Source organism: Rhipicephalus microplus, chromosome 4 (assembly GCF_043290135.1).
Source record: "Rhipicephalus microplus isolate Deutch F79 chromosome 4, USDA_Rmic, whole genome shotgun sequence".
Lineage (NCBI taxonomy): Eukaryota > Metazoa > Arthropoda > Arachnida > Ixodida > Ixodidae > Rhipicephalus > Rhipicephalus microplus.
Window position 1 is genome coordinate 149,710,935 of NC_134703.1, and position 24,270 is coordinate 149,735,204.

Sequence of the window (24,270 nt, forward strand, 5' to 3'; positions counted from 1 at the left end):
AACGCCAGGCGACTCCTGAAGTGTGGACTGGTATAGAGTAGGAAGAGGTGGATGCATGAGATTAAGCTTTGCGCCGATAAAACTGCCCACTCGGTCGTTTTCTACATAGGCGTGATCGTTATGCACTTACCCGATGCTCTGATCTTCTTTGCTAGCCCTTCTTCTTTTTGTTCGGGCCACGAGTTACCGAGTCGACAAGCCTTCTACGTGGGCGAGTACGGCATTTCCATTTTCCTTTTCACCATGGAATACTGTGTATCTCCTCTTTGGGGGACACTCTTGCTTCTTTACTGTGCACTAATGCTAACAAAAATGTAATTTTATTGCGCCCATAAGAATGCTTTAACGCGGGTTTTCTAAAGAAACTATCTGAATTCATATCATGTTGCATTTCGTCTGCCGTTAGAGGATCCATGAAACTATGAAGCGCTCATTACTTGCAATTTCAAGGCCCTCAAGATGAGAAAGAATAAGCTCCAAGTGCTATAGCACTCGGAGCATATCAGTTTTGAAACAAAGCTATTTACGTTTAAGGAGTTCAGCTAGCATCCACTTCATTGGAGAATTGAAGTTCATGCGAAGAACTAATCCTACCTCCGAGCAGCAGAAAAATTTGCTTATAGTAAGTAAATGCTGTGGCATAATTAAATCAACCAAATGCCGCGTGTTTCACTGTTCAATTTTGTTGAACTTAATGAAAATTGACTTTCACCCTTGGAAACCACGCGTATTCATTTATTTATTGATAATTTTTTATCAACCACTCGATATCGTGTACCGTAGTAATGATTAATTGGTGTATGTACGTTTGTAAAAGTCCAACAAAAACATGTTGCTTTGATTACGCATCGCCTCCCAACCAGCGTTCTACAGTTAAAAGTGGGCTGGGAGAGACGTTAAAAGTGGGCTTGGCACAAAGACGGCCGTGGCCGTGGTGGAGACGCTGCCGACGCCACTCCGCTCAGGCTCGGGCTTGGGCAGCTCGGCCATTGGCTCGGCATAGCACAGTCCCTGCGGCCATCGCCGTCTGGTGGCCGCCGGTGGAACGCAACATTCTCCGTGCCGTCGCGACGGCAGCGGTAGGCACACTAGTAAGTATATTCTAGGCACTGTACCCTAACTGACTATTGAGTATAGTTGAATAAACAGGATTTGCCCAATTGTTGTTACTCCTACTTACATTATTTCACAGGAGAAGCAGTAGTACAAGCTCACTGTGCAGTAAATCTGTCCTTATCACTCCTTGGACCTTGAAGACCCTGCGGGTTTTTTGCAGGGCACACTTGGCGCAAGCTGAAAAAGTTTCAGCATCTTGAATCCATGGTCCTGTGTAGCCTTCCTAACTTCTTCGGCTGCAGTTTGCGACAAGGGCTGTAAACCATGTGCGTGTTTGCAAGACAAAAATTAGGGTTATAATATACAACACAGAATAAAGTAGGAATGATTATCTCAATAGCCTTGCTAATATAGGACAAAGTTGCGCTCTTGTCATTTGTGAAATTTCATTTTTCAATGTGATGTTACGCTTTCTCGGTAAACGACAGTCGACAATGCTAGCTGATGAAGGAGCCGCACCGAGTGCTTAAGCGCTACAATGCATTGCTATCATCTAAGCGTCTTGCCCTACTTGTCTTCCGAAGGGGTGCGAAGATAGATACGTAACATGATGGAAACTCGGCCAAAGCCACTGACAGGGTTTCCGTAGGTGTCCTATGCGCGCGAACTCACTGAAATTCTGCTGAGTTACACACACTATAGAGCCCTATCATGCTGGAGCACATACACTAACGCTCACTTTTGTTCATTTTGACACATTATATTATGCATACTAATAACGGCATGATAAGCTTAGGTTTACTGATGTACCTTCAGGTTAGCCCCTCTTTCATGCCATGTTTTCGATGTCTGCAATTATTCGGGGTGGTTAATGCAACCAAGCTACTTACGTAGGTTTTTTCCGCAGCCATTATATAAGAATTTTTTTCTGGTAATCTTACCGCAGTTGCAAACAAAGGGCCTAACACGTGAGATATCTGTGACCTTAAGCTCTAAAGGACGAACAAGTGGTGTCATATCAGGGAAGAAAAGGCAAGCGTAGGTAAAAAAAAAAACACAGCCATAGCTTGATTTAAGAAGAAACGTCGAGCACGCCACTGCCATACTCTGATGCTCTCGGCAATATTGCCCTCCTTACGTATAGCCCGAAAGCTAAAGGTAAACGGCTCGCACCCAAGCGAAGAAAATGAATGATGTGCCGGCAACCCGTGCATATGAGCACCGAATTCTTGTGCTGTCACAAAGGCCAGCACCATCACTTTTGCTCTCATTCCCCGCCCACCACCGGCACCCGTGCTTTTTAGGGTGAGATACGTTTCATGGCATCTGTTAGTGGCGATAAGAAAAAAAAAACGTGGAATCTGAAAGAAACCGTGACATCTGCTTTGAATGCGTAGAGGAAGGAAAGAGGGGTAACTCATGTACTCCGGCATGCGAGTTTGCGGGCACAACACAGCTGCAAACCACCACGTTCAGTACTTAGATTGGAGCCAGGCAAAAGACCAAGTATACAGCATTAAAAAAAGTATCAACATAGTACGTGATCTGTGCGAGGTAACCGAATTCCGAAGTATCGACGGGAGTCCGAGACACAATTACATACGAGCCTGCTAAGACGCTGCATGAGAAAAGTGGATATTCTGAACTTTAAACACTTATACATTGAAGATGACAGAAATTTACTTTATAAGGACCCAGAGAAGACCAGTTAAAACAATAAAATACAGCTTGACTCCAAGCCCGGAGTTATTCAAGGTTGCAGCTGAGTATATAGGTCAAAGGCCACTAACGACCTAGTTATACCTTTGTTTAGCAGAGAACGCCTGGGTATGCAAGCAATTATGTCGAAGATTTTTTTTCAAAGTAATGTTTACAAAAATGTGTCTGAAATATAAAACAAATTTTATCATTTAGACACAAGGGATGGTTATAAAGCGTCATATTTTTGTTAATTTCCCATAAGTAATCATTTTAATAAAGTATGCATTGCGCGATCACTCCTAACTCAAGTTCCGCGGGTTAAAGCTTTTTAGACAGGCACATTTAAAAAGCTTTGCCCTGGCCAATAAATCAAAACAAATAAGAATTCATGAACGGCAAAAACATTGTATTTACATAACCAATAATGTATACACAAGCGCGGTAGTGGTACTTTTGTATAACAGGCAGCCAAAATAAATATGGGGGCATGTTTCCGCTCATTGAATATTGTTGGACACCTACTAAGGCGGTATAAAGGTATGCCAAGTTTTATTAAAAATTTTTGTTCCAGATTGAGTTACGCCTTTTAGCATGTGAAAAAATACCAAAAATGCCTGTTTCGAGAAAATAAAAAAAAACAGATGTGAAACAGGTACAGTGCTTACACAAGATCCTAAAGAGGGCTAAAATTTTCAATATTTGCAGCCATTTCGATCATGTACCTTACTACTGTGTGTCTTTTCTCTGGCGGCAACTTTCTATCATACCCTTTCTAGCTCACTACTCTGCCCCGCCGCGGTGGCCTAGTGGCTAAGGTACTCGGCTGCTGACCCGCAGGTCGCGGGTTGGAATCCCGGCTGCGGCGGCTGCATTTCCGATGGAGGCGGAAATGTTGTAGGCCCCTGTTCTCAGATTTGGGTGCACGTTAAAGAAGCCCAGGTGGTCGAAATTTCCGGAGCCCTCTACTGCGGCGTCTCTCATAATCATATGGTGGTTTTGCGACGTTAAACCCTACATATCAATCAATTAGCTCATTTCTCTGAGAAACTGGCAGAAACAAATTGCGTCCAAATATGCGAATGTTGCACCTCATGCGGCTACAAAAAATAATTTTGAAAATTTCACTGCTTAATTAAAATAACTACTTTGCTTCTCCCTGTTTCTTATCTTACAGAAGTGACCACAATCTAGAAATGAGAAACAGTTTCAGCAGAAAGAACGTCTAGCAACATTTAATTTTTCCACACACTCTGCAAGTGGAATCAGCCTCCACAGAAGATTCTTTACCATCGTATTCAAATATATCGTTCAGAAACACACGGTTGCACTCAAAGCTACATATTTTTTTTTAGTTTTGTTAATCTTGTTTGCGCTGGTATTTTTTTTATGTAATCATATGTTACCGTGCATATCATTCGCTTCCAGAGTGCCTCTGGGCGCTGCGGGGAAATTAAATAATTAAACTAAGCATCACTGCCGCTACTGCACTACTGGAAGGGCCAACGAGAGAATGACCACAAGGGGGCGACTTCTTCACACAGCCTATTCGTAACAAATTTCTTTTTTGCTTTCGGTCCTTGTGGTGTAATTTCACACCCTTACATGCATGTATCCTGGTGAAATTCAATGAGTTGTGCCGTTGGCGCAATACTCTTTGCTAAGTGCGTTCTGTCTGTGTCCTATTGTTTCACTTTAGCGTGATAGAGCATAAGCTACTACAAATAGCTAATATGTATTATGGCACAACAGAAAGATAACTATGCAGTGAATATAGATTGCCCAATAAATGGCGGTGTAATCGTTACTGCGAACAACGTGTGCAAGTACAGTTTTCATCTGTAATTTCAATTACTCGGGCCTGCTATAATGAATGCACTGTCTCGAGACAAGCCCCTGTATACGCAGATAGAAACTCTGTCTTCATTTGAACGACGGCCACATCCAGCATTAGCTAGGTAACTGCGCATATTTCGAAAGAGCACTTGAGAATTTCGAAAAAGGTATGTTGCTTCATCGGCAATAAGTTATGCATATGTATGCGTTGGAGAGTAGCGAGTGAGTTTTGTAAGCGTCCTAAAAGTTTACCCATTGCCGAGGCAATGCTGAAAATGCAATGAAAACAATATTATAAAGAAACTGTGTAGAGGAATTCAGTGAATACTTGTGGGATGCTGCGTCTTCATATACAGCTTTTGCAAACATTATTTCTGTAAGAATTTCGATACCTTCGAAACCTTCTGAAACTATTCTACGTTATATACGGCTTACACCCTATTAATGAAAGTGTAGTACATCCCTTGCAAAATGTCGAAATGTGTTGTAAAACTTGTAATGTTGTTCAGGCAATCATAATGATTTGAGATTATGACCCGCTTTTACTTTTATACGTTTCTGTTTTTATGCGCTAGAGAATTTTCTTCAGTACTCCAGCAGTGCTTGATTAACAGTGCAACCAATTTAGTATTCGTATTCATACTTGTTTTAAACCACGGGAAGCCTACGGGTTGTATGCAAATGAAGTTTTGTGGTGGCTGTTACAGTAGAAAGTTGGCAGTGCTTTGCAGGAAATTTAGTGACCCAAAGCGTTGAACGTGTGTCTCGCCACCATTCGTGGATAAATTATAACTTTGTACAAGTCTCATGCGATTCACATACACCAATTAATTGTTGTTCTCCTAAAGGCGTTTAACAAACCACAAGCCTAATCCCGTTCTACGACGCAGCTCTTTCTTCCTATAGCAAGTCATCAGTGTTACCTTGTTGCGTTCACTGAAGCAAGGACTTGGCTGTAACAAGTTCACGATCGCTTGGTGCAAAGCAAGTTTTCACTGGTTTTCACTGGTTTGTTCGTCTTTATTCAGCTGCAGCAAATGACAACTTAAGCTGTTTGGTTTATTAAAAATCTTTAGAATGTATTGCAACCTAACATTCCATTTTTCTTTGTCATGTTTATTTTCATTATTATGGGCAATTTTTTTTCAACAATTCTTTTTCAACAATTTTTTGTTCAACTATTTTTTTCAACAAATTCAACAATTGTCCACACATGAAACTACTAAGACTTCGTTTATACCTGGCCAAGATTTCTATGTAAATTTTCAAGAAGCAGAGTTGCTGACTTTGCCTTAACGCAGAGCTGAACGCTTCCCGCTTTCCTCCGCTTTAAAAAGCACTACTTCATGAAAACCGACATTTTCGACCGGTATTCCAAGATGACACGCCTTGCTTTTTTTGTCATGACGTGTTGCACGTTAGTTCTGGAGCTTTCATTTCACCCGATAAATGGCTCACGCCTCTGCTCCGGTAGCCTTTTTTCCTCAGTCATCCAGGCCTTTTCTCAATTAGGATGTTCTCGCCTTCCTGTTATCGCATATGTGTTTTGTCTGACTGATTGCTTACCGCTATTTCTTAAATATTTCAGTTCACCCTTCTCTTTTTTTCATCATTTACATTCTCCTTGCAGCCCCTGCACGTCTTCGTTACCTTTTGAACATTTTGTGTTGTGCGTTTGTTTAATATCATTCCCGAAAATAGTAACTGTGTGCTATTCTGTTTGCCAAGAATTCCTGACGTTGTGGTGGCTTCTGCAGAGACCTAAACTCTTGCAGAAATTAGTCATCTACGCCATATTACAGTAAGTGTGTGTGAGAGACGTCCACTAATGTCACGCTCTTCGCAGTATTTCTTTTTTCTGGTTAATGCTAAATGTTGTTACCGTACAGACGCCTTCCGCTTATGTTTGTTTTTGCTGATACCACCCTGACCTTGACGCTTCAAGCCTAGACCCTTTAGGCTGCTAAAGCTTTCATTTCAGACGAAGGCCAATTAGCGTGTAGGCTTCCAGTGAATTAAACTGAATTTTAAATTGAGCACCAGTGCGTATGATATGATGCCCACTGAAACATTTCTTGCTCAAATTTCACTAAAACAGCTGCTGTTTTTTAGCTTCTGTGCTTTTCCTGCTACCTAGTGCCACGCTTTGCAACTGTTGCGATGCGGCTACTCGCAAAAGCGCCAGAAGAAAAAGAAATATGAAACTTAAGCAATGAGATATGAACAGGAAGAAACAATGCAGAGTCATCAAGCCGCAAGCATGCTTCGTGTCTCGTACGCTTCCTCAGTATACTACACCTCCAATGCGCCCATTCAAGCAGAACATTGCAATCAGCTAGCTGCTATATATAGGCGACCAACTGGCTCAAAGCGTTAGTTTTCAATTACATGGAAAATCTCCTGAACGTTTTTGCAAGTCAAAGCACTCCTTTCTTTATCGTAGGCGATATAGACATTAACACACTGAGTAATGAAACATATTCTGCTGATTTCAAGAACTTCATTGATGCATATGACTCGCAAAACGTCATGGACGTGCCAACACGAATAGGGATAAACAGCACAAGCTGCATAGATGTCTGCTTTACCAATGTAAAAAGAGAGCAACTCAGCTCAGTCGTGATTACCTGTGACGTAAGTGATCACCTACCGCAGTATTGCATCATGACTAAAACTTTCTCAATGAAAACTAAAAACGCTAAGTTGTTCAGGCAAATAAACAGTAGATCTATTGATGCTTTCAAATGAAATGATTCAGTCTACTCAGTGGTCCAGTGTATATTTACAGAGCAATCCAAACAGCATACGACATGTTTTTGTTTGAATTCAAATGGTGCTATGACTATTAAATTTCTCTAAAGCTTTGCAAGACACGAAAAGGGCGATAAGAAAACCTTGGGTTACTCATGCTCTACACTACAGAATAAAATTAAAAAATAAAATGTGTCATGCATTTGTGGTTTGTAGAAACCCTGAACTTTTTCAGAGTGCAAGAAGGTGCGAAACAAGCTTAAATCAGACCTAAAAAAGGCAAAGGATAACTACTATCGAACTCTATTCACGTATTGCCAAACAAATACAAAGAAAGCGTCGCAATCAGTCAATGAAATCGCCGGGAGGATTACAACACTAACGGTTTTTCAAGAACTACTGATTAATGGTCGCGTCGTAACAGGTGAAGCTTTAGTTGACACAGTAAATGAATATTTCGTGAATGCAGAAAAACATGTTAATGCAAATGTAGATAGTGAGTTGTCATTGCAAGCTATTAATCCTTTATCAAACAGTGTATTTTTGAGGCAGTTACTACGCTAGGAACTACTAGGTGGAAATACTGCTCAGCAAACTCTCAAATGACGTCTCAGCGGGATACGATGAAATAAAAGCGGAACCAGTCAAGCATGTCGCTAGTACCATAGCACCAATTCTGGCTGAAATAATGAACTTGATGTTTGAAAAAGGCATATTCGCAGATTGCTTAAAGATATCAAAGGTGACTCCGATCTACAAAGGAGACAATAAAAATCAGGTTGTCAATTATAGACCTATTTCAGTCTAACCACTATTTTGAAAAATATTTGAATGGGTCATAAACGAGAGACTTACGAAGTTTCTACGCATATACAGCATCGAATGTAGCTCTCAGTACGGGTTTTAAAAGAAAAATCCACAGAGGTGGCAATGCTTCATGTAAAAGAAAAATTATTGAAGCAATTGAGCAAAACGATTACACCCTAGGATTATTTTTAGACTTACGAAAGGCCTTCTATTCTGTCCACCACAAAGTGCTGTTGTTGAAGCTTCAACACTACGGGATAAGAAGCATTCCACTAGAACTCGTGACAGATTATTTACGTCATAGGTGCCAATTTACAGCAATGAATAACTTTTCATCCAGTCAAATAAATGTCACAACTGGAGTACCACAAGCCTCGATACTCAGGCCAACTTTATTCCTGCTGTATATCAATAACATAGTGAGTATATGTATTAAACAAGACATCGTAATGTATGCAGATGACACCAACGTGTTTTTTACCGCAAAAGAAATGAACCTGTTAGAAACCATGACAAACTCCTATCTAGAAGAATTAACCATATAACTTCATCATAATAAGTTAAAGTTAACTGCGAATAAGACACAGTACATAGTATTTGCACCACCAAACAAGCGAAATGTAGGTGACATAGTAACTAAATATGGATCCACACAAATTACACGAACAAAGAAACAAAAATTTTCAGGAGTCTGGTTCTACGAAAACATGACATGGAATACACACATTTCACACTTGACAGCAGACATAGCCAAAACCAGTAGTTGCATTCGAAGAATTAGTTCTTTATCACCACTGTGGTTAAAAAGACAACTTTACTATTCATAAGTGTATTCAAAATTGACACACTGCACTCTAGTTTGGGGAACAACTACGGACACCAATTACAATAGGTTGTTAGTTTTACAAAAAAGGGTGCTGCGTATATTTGAAAATTACATGGGAGACATACGCGACTTACGCACACGAGAACTGTTCATAAAGCACAGCATACTAAAGCCCAACCAGTTAGACGCAATAATATTGTCTTTAAAGAAAACAGTTATACTGAAACAGGCAGATATAAGTTCAGGAATATTCAGCGTCGATTGCCAAAAGTGAGGACGATTTACGGAAAGCAAATATTACGTTACCAAATTGCACACTTCCTGAACAAATACAAAGGCATTCTCTGCTGGACTAATTCTGCAAAAAAAAAAATGAAACATAAACTCTAGACACATCTCATTACCACTGAAGTCGGTGATAAACTGCTTGTATACTATCTTTAGTTCTTCTCTATATTCCTTCAGTAAATTCATATGTGTTATACGTTTCTGTAATTTTTTCTGTAAACATTATGGCTTTGTAGCGTTGGATTTATGTAACACTTTACAATCACTACTGACGTAGCGTTTCATTCCCGCTCCTTTTTGTACATAATTTATTTTTGTATATGTGTAATTTTTGGCGTTACTGTTTGCTTTATGTATTGTGTACCTGCTCCAAACTCCAAGGGGGGGGGGGGCAGAGGCCGCCGTCAGGCGATCAAAGCCTTTAGCCTCTGTCTCCTCTGGGTATACCTGAAATAAAGCTGAAATCGAAATTGAAATTGAAATATCACTAACACCAACAGGTGGGCGAGTTAGGAAGGATGCATAAACGTCAACACGACGAAGACACAACACATCAAAGACACTCAGCAAGCGTTGTGTAATCATTGATGTTTGCTCGAAGAAAACTTAATCCACGAAGAATAAACACCTTGTATGCGCAGGAACAGCTCGAAATCTAGCACGTTGAAAAAGTTGCGACACTCAATCTTCACCCATCTTCTTGATGAACACTTTCGCGAGTTCATGCTAAGCCTTTTTATCACTGTGCTTCAGCTGATCTGTTGTCGAAAAGATAGTTACACCCACATGACTTACAGTAGGCTGAAATATGCGACGTTCGCATTTACTTTCGGTTGCGTTGGGGTTGAAGTCTCTCAGTAATACAATTACCTGAATGACCTATAAGCGCCGTTTCGCAAGAGAGAGGAATCCAATTAATAACACCAAGTGATTCATCGAGTGTTGGAATCCTCTACAGAACAGGAGGAGTACGCTGGTTTACACAACCTACAGTCGCTGTTTCTCTAGCATTCTTAATCGCAGCACGCTGTTCAGAAACAAAACATGGCAACGCTGCAACTTCTTTTTTATATTCTCAAACTGATGGCAAAGTAGATATACTGAAGGTATCACATCATATGTTTTTGTTTCATTTTCTACCTCGGCCGTATCAACTGCTGATATTTACACCTTTTGCGAAGTCTCTCAGATGCTGACACACGTACATGCAGTGATTGAGACTCCCGAGATGCAACATGGAACGTAAATTGAACATGTCACGAATTTGTTTAGTGCAAGGTAGAAGCAGTCACATTGATAGCCTTGTGCCGCAGAACATCATACATGAGGCATACAGGCAGGTCCCTCAACAGAAGGTTTCAGTTCACAAGACATTGTGCACTATAGTTTTATAGAGAGGTATCTCGCTCAGCAATGCTCTGCCAGCATATTCCACCCATGATTCTGCGGCACACATTTTTGACACAGTACTTATGGTTCTCGTCAAAGGATGTGCCAATCATGGTGTAATCGGGCCGCGGCGGTCGCGTTTTGATGAATGCGGAATGCTAGAAGCTCGTCGACAGCGCAACTTCAATGCATGTTAAAAAAGTTACACTATCTCTCTCCCCCCCCCCCCCCCCGAAAAAAAAACCTGATAGGATACGAAGCAACATTTGCACACCAAGTTTCCGTTTACGGTCACTCGGCATTTTAGTTAGTGTGTGCTGTTTATGTTATTATTACATTGTGTTTGTGCGCTGTCGAGGAAGTCTCACCTGAATCGTGTGGTTGCTCCTTCAGTTCTAGTTCGCCGCAGTTGTCTTGACAGCCTCGCTACCCTCACAACAGACTCGTGTTGTGTCTCTGTCGCGGAAGCACGAGCTAGACGCAAGCGCTTGGCTTCAACATCAGTGTTCCGGACCTCGGGTTCTGCAGCTCGATGCCGACGCTCCGCTTGCAAGTTCCCTGGCCTGGAATTGGGCAGGCATTGGCGTTGGGCGTCACGAGCCTTGAGCATCTGCTGCTCGGCCACGATCTCGATCACGGCAGAAATTGGAGTGATACTGCAACTGGCGCCAACGTTGACGTTACAACTAATGCGCACGAGATCGAAGTGACCAACCCCGTATTCAGAAATGCTCCTCGACTCGACTTTCACCCTTCACTTGACAGAGTTGAGCATTGCGCCGCTGCTCGGCTGAAAATGATGCTGCGCTGCTCAATAATCACAGCAGATTATCGCTGATAGGCAGTGACTTGCCGTGCCTAGAGACGGCGCTCCCATCGGCTTTCTCAAGTGAAGGACAAGCGTTGAGTGAAGGGACGTTCTAGAATACGGTGGTAAGACTGAAGCTGACCGAGCGCAAGCACTTATATAAAACGGGGGAGGGTTGTGAGGGACTGGGTTCACAGGCTCCAGTTCTCCAGTGGGGGCACAAGAGAGAAGAGAGGCGACCGAACGCCTGTGTAGAGTAGGAGAGAGCATGGCGGAAGCGCGGGGAGGAGGAAAGAAGGTGACCGAATATCGAAGTGAAGGAGGAGAGTGGGAGAGAGAGCAGCCGCTTGTGCAGTTGAGTGCGGAAGCTCCTGGTTGAAGTTCGTTCATAAGAGGCTTCGCATTTATACATCTCAGGTGCTCTAAATAATTCGCATCGCTCAACTACAGTATCTTATAACCTGAGTTACTTTGGGGCACAAAACTCTATAAGATAACCGACGAATCGTCCTTTAGTTTGCACGCATATTGAGGGCACTGAGTAGGCGTTGCGTCAATGCTGGTGCCATTCGTGTTACTAATGTAAGACAAATAAAATTGCGGGCACTGCCGTGGCGCAGCTATTAAAACATGGAACTAGAATGCGATGGTTCTTTTCTTTGTTGATCCTCTGTTCTTAGGAGGGCTATAGAACAAAATGTTATTTTATACAGCGGAATTACGTCCGCTGTATAAAAGTACGGCATGACGCATCATTTGATCACGTGTTTAAGACACGCACGGAATGATTCTGGACGATTAGTTTGGGGATAACAGAGCAGAATGATTGCATGGACGATAGCCGCAATAAAGCCTTGTTCCACGTCATGTGTTTTGTTCATCCACATGACTCGCATTGCAGGAATGACGCGCATGCTTCATTTCCTCTCTCAACATTGCAAGTGTGTTCAACACGCCCTCTGCATAATTGCATGACCTACTCTTTGACGCATAATGATCATAAGTAATATTATGTGGTGTCGTGTATCTTTAATTGCGTGAAACTTGATCTCAACAAAGCTCGCTACGTGTACACAGCAGAGCCAGAAGAAATATGAGGGTGACCAATCCAATTTCCGCAGAGATGCCCGGCAAACACTTCAAGCTCGCGAATTTTGTCAGGATGAAGTGGAGCTCAGGAAAGAAAGCAAGCAGGGCTTGCTCTTTCTTGTGCTACCATGACCTCTATGAATGCAGCATAGAGGCAATGACGGCCGGCATGAAAAGGGCACCTTGTTTTGTGAATCCGGATTGCCTTGCGTTTTTTTTCCGGTTCTTGCAAGCCACGAATCGCAAATACGAGAAAGACCGTGTGCAGCGGAGATGGGTGGCGCTTCCTTCGCGTCGTGATTTATTGGATGTTGCTACCGGCTGAGCAGCCATCTGTCTAGTGCAGGCAGAAGCAGACCTCCTCGGGGCTGTCCGGTTCACTCCGAGACAAACAGTGGTCATTTCTCGGGTGTATCGCTGCCTATTCTGCCTCACTGTTCCATTATAAGCCACCATGACACTTTATTTGCACCATGGTCACTTTGTTTTCTTTTCGACTTCTAATGATGTGCTGTCTTGGAACCCCGATGCAGTGGATCTTACTCCCTCTTTGGGCAACGATAAACACGGAATATGTCTTTCTCAATGAGATGACACTACTCCAAATAAAAAATACTAAACCTGCATAAGGCAGCGAAAACGCAAACTGTTATTTATTCTTGTTCTTACTTTTTACATTAACGCGAGAGCGTCAAACAGCTTCTTTCACCGAAATTAAGGAGTCGACGTTGGCGTTAGTGTCAGCAACGGCGCCGTTGGTTGTGATGGTTGTGCGGAACCAGAAATACGAGAAAAATGCAAATGAAATAAAAAGTAAAAAATTCTTGGCCTGAATGAGGATGAAACCCGGGTCGCTTGCGTTGCAACCGGACGTTCTACCACACATCTAGAGGTCTGCTTTTAAATACAAGAGAACGTGAGAGCCATTTCCTGTCTTTAGTACGTACTTCTAACACTTAGTGCATGAAATATTTTTGACGTTGCTATGCACGCACTACGTGGCTTTAAGAGAATAGGTGCAGTAACGTGTGTGCCATTTGTAGTGGGTAACCAGCCTCAAACCAGTAAATCACTATGATAATCACATGTTCTGAGGCCCATTGGCAATGTACGCTTGTAGCACGCACTATTACTGCCATAGTTTATGTTTCATTGTGAAGCATGTGTACAGGACGCGTGTGTTCATAAAGCAAAAATATCTATTGTCTGTATTTCGAAGCAGACTAAGATAATCAATATAATTACAAGCATACAAACATTGAGAGGGACGAAGACCCTGAAAAGGCCCTACGGCCCTTCCTGTCCGACTATTACGTTTGCGTTTCACATGCAATGAGTTTGTCTGCGATTTCCTAGTTGTTTTTGAGAAAGAGTCTACCCTGTTTAGCAATTAGAAGCAACGTTGGCACCGAACGCAGGTACATATGGTGCTATTTCATGTTGCGTGGAGTGCCGTGGCAGTTTATCAACTCGTATGCATTCAGTGAGGTTTCAGAACTGTCCAAGATATTTCCAATCTAATGAAGTGTGAAGATTTTACTGTGACTTTAACTGTGTATGTGATCCTAGTGATCGCAGGAATCCTAATATTCAATGACAAAAAAGTAGCGAAGTTTTACTAGTATCGTAGATTATGCAAGACTGATTGACAGTGGCACATTGGGTGAAGTAACTACTTATACTCACTTCCAGAAAAGCTCTTCTGAACGTCTTGATCGAATTTACGTATCTTCATCACTCCTTTCTCGGGACTTTTCGTGCAGCACTGAGCCAGTTTTGTTTACGAATCACTGCTACAGAAAAATTGGTGCAAACTACCAATCTCCCTTCCGACTACAATGGGCACTTTAGAAGATGAACTAAGACCTCCTTATTGATCAGGAATTCAATAATAAGTTAAAGAAGCAGTGAGAAATCCTCTCGATAAATGATTACATCTATTCACTGCTTGGGCGCTTTTGAAGCAAGAGGGTCGTGCAATAGTCATAGAGATCGAATCAGTCCAATCGTACTATCGAAGCAACAAGGAAAAAAGATTGTGGAAAAGAGATTGTTGAAAAGCGTCTGTAACTTTCACAAGCTTTATTGCGAAAAACCCGGAGCATACATTGATGAAATTGAAAACATTAAGCTCAGCTAAAAATTTTTTTGAAGCTTGTTACAGAGGCGCGCGTCTTCAATCCCGGAACAGCAGGACTTGAATTCCAAGGAACCGAAGCGTCAAGCTTTACTTCATGAGCGGCATAGCCTGTGCTCTAACGGTGCTATTTTAATACAATCAGCGGACATTGTCTTGATATTTGAAAGGTTCTATGGAGTCTTGTTTAGTACTCTTCCTGGTGACCATGGTGAAGAAAGCAAAGCAAATTTTATTGCCCTGTTGAGCCCATTGTCTGAAGATAATTGCACAATGTTCAGTAGCCTGATACATTGAAGGAAATCAGGCAGGCCATTAATCAACTACCTTTTTTGAAAACACCTGGCCGTGATGGAATTCCTGTTGAATTTCTCAAATCATTCGAACTGACTCTCAGTTCTACTGTGCTGCATATGTTTCGAAAAAGTTATGACATGAAGACTCTCCCAGCAGTCCTTCGGGGAAAGTCACACTGCTCTGCAGAGCTGGGCAGTATCGCGATACAAGAATATCGTGACAGTGTTTTAGAGATACTTTTGAGTATCTGTATTGCTGTAACGAGAGGCTTTTCAAAATTGTATTTGCATCTCAGTATTGAAATACTTCTACGATGTATCGTCTGTATAGCGATACTATCCAGGACACGGCAATGTCGTTACCTTTTTTTTTTCGGAAGGGAGCTCAGGCGTATTTAGAATGGAATTTTTTTTCTGCTGTGACCTTGGCAGACCGCGGCGAGATATGCACCCACTATGACTTGGGCGAAACTGACTCCTACCTTCTTGAAGCGAGCTAGTCGTTTTGCTACCCGCGTCCCATTGTCCTTCTTCAGGCAGAACTGGAATGTGTTTGAATGATCGGCTTTTTGAGCTTGCCAACGATGTTATACTACCATTTTGAATTACAGCAGTAATATTTTCATTGGGAGGAGCATCGTATACTGCACAATGGGCAACCACTATGAGCATCGTTTTTTAAATGTGGTTTCTTGTGGCAATTGAACGAGTGGTGCTTTTTTTCTTGTTTTTCTGTGGCATTCATTTGAAAAACCGGAGCTTCCTGTGGAAGCCACACACCACCCAAAGAATTAGGTGCGTGGTGACATGTGACATTAAGAATACTTCTTCCTCCAAAGCAATTGTGGAAGACGGCAGCGTGGCCACACGGCGATTGGAAAGTGGTCTTTTTGCGTTTTCTTTCCCATTCCTTGCTTTGTTCACTGTTATTTTCGCTATTTTTAAGTTTCTGGGAAACGCTAAAACTTCAACCTGAAGTAAGTGCCCGTCTTCATTGTTTATGTGTTCTCCTTCTGCTTCGCACTAGGCCACTTTAGCAAAACTGGAAACCAACTAGCCTGAACCACCAGTTTCATAAGTAGAAGGTTGTTGAAGTAAGGGCTGCCATTAAAGCGGCAGCAAGGAATTAAGGAGCCATACAATCTTTTTTTAGTCAGAGACACGTGTTCATCGCTGTGTCCGTCCAGTACTCACAGTAACGCGTTAGAAGTAATGGTGTTATCAGCAGCACATTGCTTTTTTAGGTAACTCAGTAACGTACTCGTTACGGCAGTCCCGCTTAGGCGGCACCCGCTGCGCGTTTTAGTAATTGTTTGCTGACGCACTACGCTCACTGCGCTCTCCATATCGATGTGAATTTTATCCTCTATACCACAAATTCGTGCTCCTCTGCAGCTGTAGAGAAACTTTAATCGTTCTCTAGTTTTGTGTTGTGGCCGAACCGATGATGTCCAAATCACGCTCTATTTGAGAAGCTCCTTCTGCTTAAGTGCAATTGACACGGCAAACGTTCCAACAAAACAGATTTGTGTTAAATAAAAACATACCTTTTCTGGATCCGTTTGTTTACGGTTCCAGCCCTTCGATTGAGCTGTGCTACTCTTCTAGCATACCTAATCCTGTTGCCGCCAAGTATCCTGATTTTGGTGTACAGCGCATGTGACTCTTGCCCTCATACAGCATAATTTTGCTTATTGCAACTGATATCTGAAACTATGTCCTTAACAACAAATATGTGCAGTCCAAGCTTTCTTTATATTGCCCTTATGGTACTATGAGTACGGTGATAACATAATGAATACATTTATTGCAAGTTTCAATGCACTGCACATTTTAAATCATATGCTGCACATAACAAGTGTCTGTAAGGTGTATGACTATCCCCGACATAGAGAAAAGTATTGCAGTATCTGTGTTGCTGTATTGGTATTCTGGAATACCTTTTTCGTCTTTTTGTGAAAGTATCAGTGAAATATCCCATTACGTCAGTTACAAATGTATCTCAGTATTTATGTGTTAGGCTTCCAAACCATGTATGGCGATCTCTGTATTCCCGAATACTTTTTGGGGTCTTTATGCCCAGCCCTGCTGCTCTGATTCAGAGAAGTACTGAAAAGAAAAAAAAAAAAGCTTCGTTCTGTAGAAGTTTACAGGCCCTCACCGTTGTCAAACGTTTACTATAAAATTTTTGCTAAAGTATTGTCAGATCGAGAACAGTTTGTGATCAATGCTCATTGGTCCTCACCAGACTTGTGGAATTAAGGGTCATTCTATACAAACAAACATACACATCTCTCGACCATTTCTTCAGTATTGCTACAGTTATAAGCGTAAGCTTGCTATGCTATAGGTAGTCTTTGTCAAAGTTTTTGACCGTGTCAGTCATTCTTTTTTTTTCCCCTCTGGATCATGCAAGTGTGGGCTGTGTTGTGCTAAAAAGCGTTAAACTTTGTTACAATGAGTGCACAACGTGGCTCATTCTCGGTTTTTGTCATCGATGACAATTTGAGATTCATAAACTGTGCGTCAATACGAAAAAACCAGTCGGTGCCAGCGTACTACACAAAATCTTTTATTATTATTGCCATAGTGGGTATCAAACAAATGTGCTTGCAGCAGTTATCTAATGAATGTTCAGAAAAGGCTGTGAAAGACCACTCTTCTAGCTTTCGCTGTAACAGTGCTGCGCCTTCCGTGCGGGCCAGGCGTTTTTTTTATTCTTAGCTACAAAGCATCACTATGTATTCCAACTTATTCACGGCGCTCTCCCTTACACAGCGTTTTCATCGGGTTTTACATCATTCTTGTGGTCTTCGACTTTTGAACCAATCAGACGAGACAACTTATTCAGTCCAGTGGGAGGAGGAATGGGATCAGTTCATTTACACCTCTGGCAAATAGTTTAGAGATTATGCTTTTTTCGCAACAGTTCCCATCCCATAATTTGATCCTTCTTGCAGACTACATTTGCTAATGCCTTACCCGATTTGATTGTCGCTTCAGATCTCGTTTTACGCCCGCGTTTATGAAGATTTACGCAGGAAGTTTTGATCGCTGCCTGGTTTCTCAAAGTTCAATTTTCTATATTACTTGTTCACTATAATTCGCAGAAAACTTTATAAAGATTTGTAATTCATGCTTTTTCCCCCTCCAGTTTTTTTTCAGTATATTCTGACTTTCCAGGACAGGATGTACTAAAACGAGTCCGAAAATTGTATGTTTCTCCTGGCACTAAAGCTTAATAAACTTGATACAGATACGCTGCCGGTAAAACCATGGTCACTAAAGAGTGGTATTTTGTTTTTTTTGTTAATTGCCGTCTCAGTGATGTACCAGAGACAATCAATGGATTCTCGGCCACGAGTGTTACCTTGCTTGACTTCTCCTGTTATAGATCATCGAATCCTGCCCCGTGCAGTTTGCTCGTTGCCGCCAGGAATCAGCCGATCAACGAAAACTACGCGCAACCGCCATCTCATCCAGCCCGTTCTGAGCACCGGAAGAGGCCTTGACGCATCCCGTGACGTCACACGGTTACAGCACCACCACAAGCCTTATTAACACCGAACAGTCGGTTTCCATCTGGGATTCACGGCCACGAGTGTCACCTTGCTTGACTTGTGCCTTCTCCTGTTATAGGTAGGCTGTTTATCTGGTTAGCCTTTTTGCTAATAGTCTCTGTAGCTGTGGATCCCCGCAATTTGTGTAACGATGGGTGTTAATTTGTGTGCTTATCGCGCTCGAATGGGCACGTTCTCTGCTTGTAGTGCACCTAAAAGCTTCCGCCATGTTGAGTCTCAGCTGAAACTAACCGCATTCAGCGCGATATGCCCAAGGCCGGCTCTCCTTTTGGCGTCAACTTCTCTTACCTTGCTTTTGCTCTGCGCCGGGGACGTGAAAGCTAACCCAGGCCCCAGGAATGAGGATGTGGTCACCCTTATAAAAGAATGTCACGACGAGACAACAAAAAGCTTGAACGATATCAAACAGCACTTGACGGCCTTGAAGACTCGTGTCACGGTCATAGAAAAAAATTTGAACAGCGTAGCAGAGTTCAGAGACAACTTTGACGCTGTCACTGAATCTGTGAATGATGTCAAGTCGAATATAAGCGACAAGTGGGCAGCTAGTTGAAGTAGTTGACGATATGAATAACAGAATGAGGAAGAACAACCTTATCATCAAAGGCCTTCTTGAGGGTGATCACGAAGGATACACAGAGACAGAGGAAATTGTCACGGATTTATTCACTGACCACCTTAAGATTACAGTTGGAGATATCGAAGGCTCACCGCTTTGGCCAACGTCGTCCCGGCTTTCAGCGTCCGATTATTGTTAAGTTTCTTAACTTTGAATCTAAAATAGATGCCCTGCGCAACTCCTACAACCTTAAAAACCTGGAGACATCAAAAGTTTGGCTTCAAGAATATTTGTCGCCGAGTGTTCAGTTCGTAAGAAAAAAACTTCTGGACTTCGCCAAGAGCAACCGCACTGACAACGCCCGCTTTTCAGTGAGTTTTAACAAACTTCACCTACAAGGCAAGATTTATCAGTTTGACCCAGCCAGTGGCTCGGTGGTTCAGGTGTCCTCAGATTCTGAACGATCTGCTAAATTATGTTTAGCGTCGCATAATCAGCGCCCTTCACCCATTGACTCACTTTCGATGCTTTTGGCTAACTTCCGTAGCGTATACCATAAGACTGGCATCTGAAAAGTCATCATGCACACGTGCTCTGCAGAAATCATTATCGGTACTGAAACGTGGCTGTCTGAGGACGTCGCAAGCAGCGAACTTTCATTACCATTGTCACTCGTCATCTTCCGAAAAGATAGAACCGGCTCCCGACGTGGTGGTGTGGTTGTTGCGATGAAAAAATTATACCACCCTCTCTATTTTCAGTGGACTCACATCTCGAAATAGTCTGAGCATCATGTCACATTGGTCATGTTGCTTGTGTCATTGGGGCTTGTTATCGACCTCCCGACCGCAATTCAGAGTTTCCAGAACTTCTTGGTGATGTCATTGAACAAGTTACAAAAAATTTCCAAATTCGCTTTTATTCTTAGGTAGTGACTTTAATTATCCAGAAATAGATTGGTCCACTCTGCCTGCCCTTCATCACAATAATCGATCTGAATGTATTCAATTTCTTCAGCTGCTCCTTTATCACAACCTAACACAACTTGTACATAAACCTACGCGGAAGGATCGGGTTTTAGACTTGGTCCTAACTCAAAGCCCCGAAATCTGTAGCACACGCATGCTAGAAGAAATCAGTGATCATAGGGTTGTTAATTTCTTGGTTTCACTTCCTACTGCAAGGAAATTAAAAATTAAAAAAACAGTTGCTGAACTATGTGCGTACCGACATAACGAAAATGAACAGCATGCTACATACTTTCGCAGCGGAATTTTACAAATATTTTGATGACCGTACAACTAATGAAATCTGGTGTTCGTTCCGAGATAAGCTTAAAAAAATGAAGCTACCCGTGTTCTTAAACTAGCAATAAGTTCTATATCAGAAGACCCATAGTTCACGCGAGACGTAAAACGCGCCCTGAACAAGAAGAAAAGGGTTTACAGAAAACCAAGTCGCTCGAACTGCCCCCAAGATTGGGAAGCTTACGAAAACATTTCAGCTGAGACACACAGTATCATTTTTCAAGCGAAAGATAAATTTTTTAACGATACGCTACCTAACCTCATGAAAATGGACCCTCAAAAATATGAAATTTCGTGAACCGCAAAAGCACCCACTCAGCAGCACTATTAATGAGGGAAGACGGCAGCACCTTATCCGTAGAACACTCCGCTGAAAAATTCAAGAAACATTTCACTACGGTATTCACTGACAAACTTCCACTGAATGATTTTCTTTCACTGTCACAACTGCCCATTGAATACCCTTTTCCAGCACTACTAATAACAGAGCACGGGGTAGCTAGCGCTATCAGTCGACTTCCCCTTAACACCAGTTCCGGCCCCAATGGCATCAGCGCCAAGCTTAAGTTAGCCTGTCTAAATTCACCTAAGTTGCTTGCATTCATTTTCCAGCGATTCCTTGACTCAGATTGCATACGAGATGACTGGAAATTGGCTAATGTGGTACCTATCTTTAAGTCCGGTAACAGCAATCACCCCAACAACTATAGGCCGATTTCACTCACGTCCATCTCACGTAATTTACTAGAGCACATCGTACACTCCAAGGTCTTGTGTCACCTCAACCGTAACAATTTACTTCTTCAAACCCAACATGGTTTTCGAGAAAAATTATCATGTCAGACTCAACTTTTCGAACTCGTGACAGACCTGCACACAGCTCTTCATATGTCTATCTGCATCGACGCGCTTTTCATAGACTTTTCTAAGGCTTTTGATCGTGTTCCCCACAACCAGCTAATGTTAAAAATACGTCAGCTAGCCTCGACCGAAAAAAACGACTGCATGGATACAAGAATTTCTAAACAACAGGTCTCTGTCAGTCAAACTTAACAACTGCATATCTCATCCTACCCGAGTAATATCTGGTGCGCCACAATGCAGTGTGCTGGGTCCTCTTATCTTTTTAATATACATTAATGACATTGCATCTAACATAAGTTTATATATTCGTTTTTTTGCGGATGGTTGCGTTGTTTATAGGAAAATAACTTCCACAAATGACGTTGCAGAACTACAAGTGGATCTTACCAGGTTAGGGGAATGGTGCAGCAAATGGTAAATGGAAATCATTGTCGCAAAAATCAAGCACTTCGTGTTTACTAATATCACTTCTGCATGCTATAGCTCATATAAAATAAACGATTCAATAATAGAAAAAGTCACGTCATTTAAGTATCTGGGCGCAATACTAACTTCAGATCTAAGCTGGACTGCTCACATAGAGTATACTACTAATAAGGCTCTCAGAAAACTCGGCCTCCTTAAACGTCGCTTGCATTTCACTAATAAGAACACAAGACTGCGCACTTTCAATTCAATGGTTTAGCGATCCCTAGAATAGCTTCAATCATATGACATCCTCACCAAATCGGTCTTACTAACATGCTCAAAATGGTACAGAATAAACCTGCTCGGTTAATCTCATCATCCTATTCACGTTACATAAATGTTTCCTTACTAAAATCGGACCTTAACCTTACCACACTAGCCATGCGCTGGCGACATACTCGACTATCGTTCTTTCACTCATTTTATTACAGCAACTCATCCTTCGCCCAGTCTCATATCTTTCCAGCCCCTCATACTTTAACCCGCCTCGATCATGCGCACAAGGTGGCCCCCAATTTCGCTTGGACCAAGAAGTTTCGAAATTCGCCATTATCAATATGCATAATGAAGTGAAATTCTCTTCTATCTAACATCGCAGAAATAACAGATCCTTCCATATTTAACTCCATGCTTCAGGGCTATTTGCATAGTGAAAAACATGGCTGACCTGTGTCGAATTGCCCTCGTTTCGTCTGCTGTTTTTGCTCCCGATACTTATTCAGTGTTCTTCCATGTAACTTTTATAGGTGTTTTCATTATTATTGTACTAATGAATATGTATCCGATTAATGTTGGTGAACTTATTTGACGATGCTGTGATTCAATTTACTCGCCGTTTTCTTTTCATTGTTTAATTTTTGGGGTTCTGTTTTCTCTTCATATTGCTAGAAATGTATGTATTCACTTGAATCCCCCCCCCCCCCCTATGTAATGCCCAGTTGGGCCTTTAGGGTATTGCAAAAAGTAGAACACTGCTTCATTAGCTGAAAAGGAGTCATTCTGTTTCGAAGCTTCCTTAAACGAACCGTTAAAAATTTTTAACATTAATTAGCCTAATATACGTTACCTTCTCCGAGCATGTCTCGATAAAGTGCCCTTTAATGTATTATTTCTTGAGGGACTGCGCAGTTTCTTTAAAATGCGCATGCAAAGTAATCAAGAACTAACGAATGCTTCAAGTATGCATTCCATGCGCATGGCTCTTCAGCTAACGGACGTCTCCGAAGAACTTTACTTTCAATCATACTGGCATCCGGTAATGATGAGGAGCTCACCCTTATCAACCATGAGAAAAACTTTTTCAATATTTCTAGACTTGCTAAGTGTATGCATGTAAGCATTTGTATGTTAGTGCAGTAGTTGTGCGATTGTTGCCGCTGGGTGAGTATATACTTACGTAAATGTTATAAATCCAAGTACGCAGTGTAATAAATACTATAAAAGAAAAAAAACCGTGGCGACGTGGTGGAACACCAGCTCGCTATGCAAATGACCTGGGTTCGATACCCATTCAGACTCTCTCACGGACTGCCATTTTTGTGACCCGGCGTTACGCCGACCTAACAGGCACCGCGCTTCTTCCCCTGACCATGAGACTACTTGGACATCGAAAGAGTTTATCTTCGGAGCACCAAGGCCTGGCGAAGGTGTTCGTTTCAGACGTTTACCGCTGTAAATTCACCCTGCTGTGTTAGCGGCGACGAGACGCAGCCGCCAAGTTCCCCGAACTTAAGTAAGAGCCCCCGAATGGACCGGCTGGGAACGGAGGCACTAGCCCCTTCCTACGGTATAAGTAACGCGCCGGTGAGGTGTAAGCGATTGCCTTACAAGTTTCTTCACGGTACACATGCTTCACTATGAAATATTGCAGTAATAATGAATGGTAGAAACGTACACTGCCATTGGGTCATGAGATTATCATAACGACGTCATGGTTTAAAGCTGGTCACCAACTACAAATGGCGCACACCTTACTGCACCTATTCCCTCAAGGCCACGTATTGGGATTGAAAATCTGAAGGTTTTGAAAAATTGAAAAAGTTGTCGATCGAAACACCGAAGGTTTTCAATCTACAACCCCTGTCATCATATCATATTCGTCTTTTTTGTATAACTAATGCGTAATGCTAAGTCATTTAGGTAGGCTGTATAACTCATGGGACACTATGTTTTCGGTTTATTTTTAAATTCTGGATGTACGTGGTTGCCGCACTTCATTAAGTTGCAGGTGGTCTCGCTCGGCTGTCTGTGCTCTTTTGTACGTCATTTATATCTCAATAATAGGCTTAGGTCTGGCCTCTCAAGGAGTACGTTATAATACTCCCTGATGTATGGCGTGTATAGGACGTAAAAGAGGCGTGAACGTAAGTCTCTCGCCTTGATGCCTCATTCTTTTGCGTTGACGCAAACGCGAACAGCTTTCTTGCGAATGACGTTGTGAAGTTATCGCAAAGCAGCAGAACACCTCTGTCATTGACATTCTTGTCAGTGTTGTAGACTATTACGTAAAG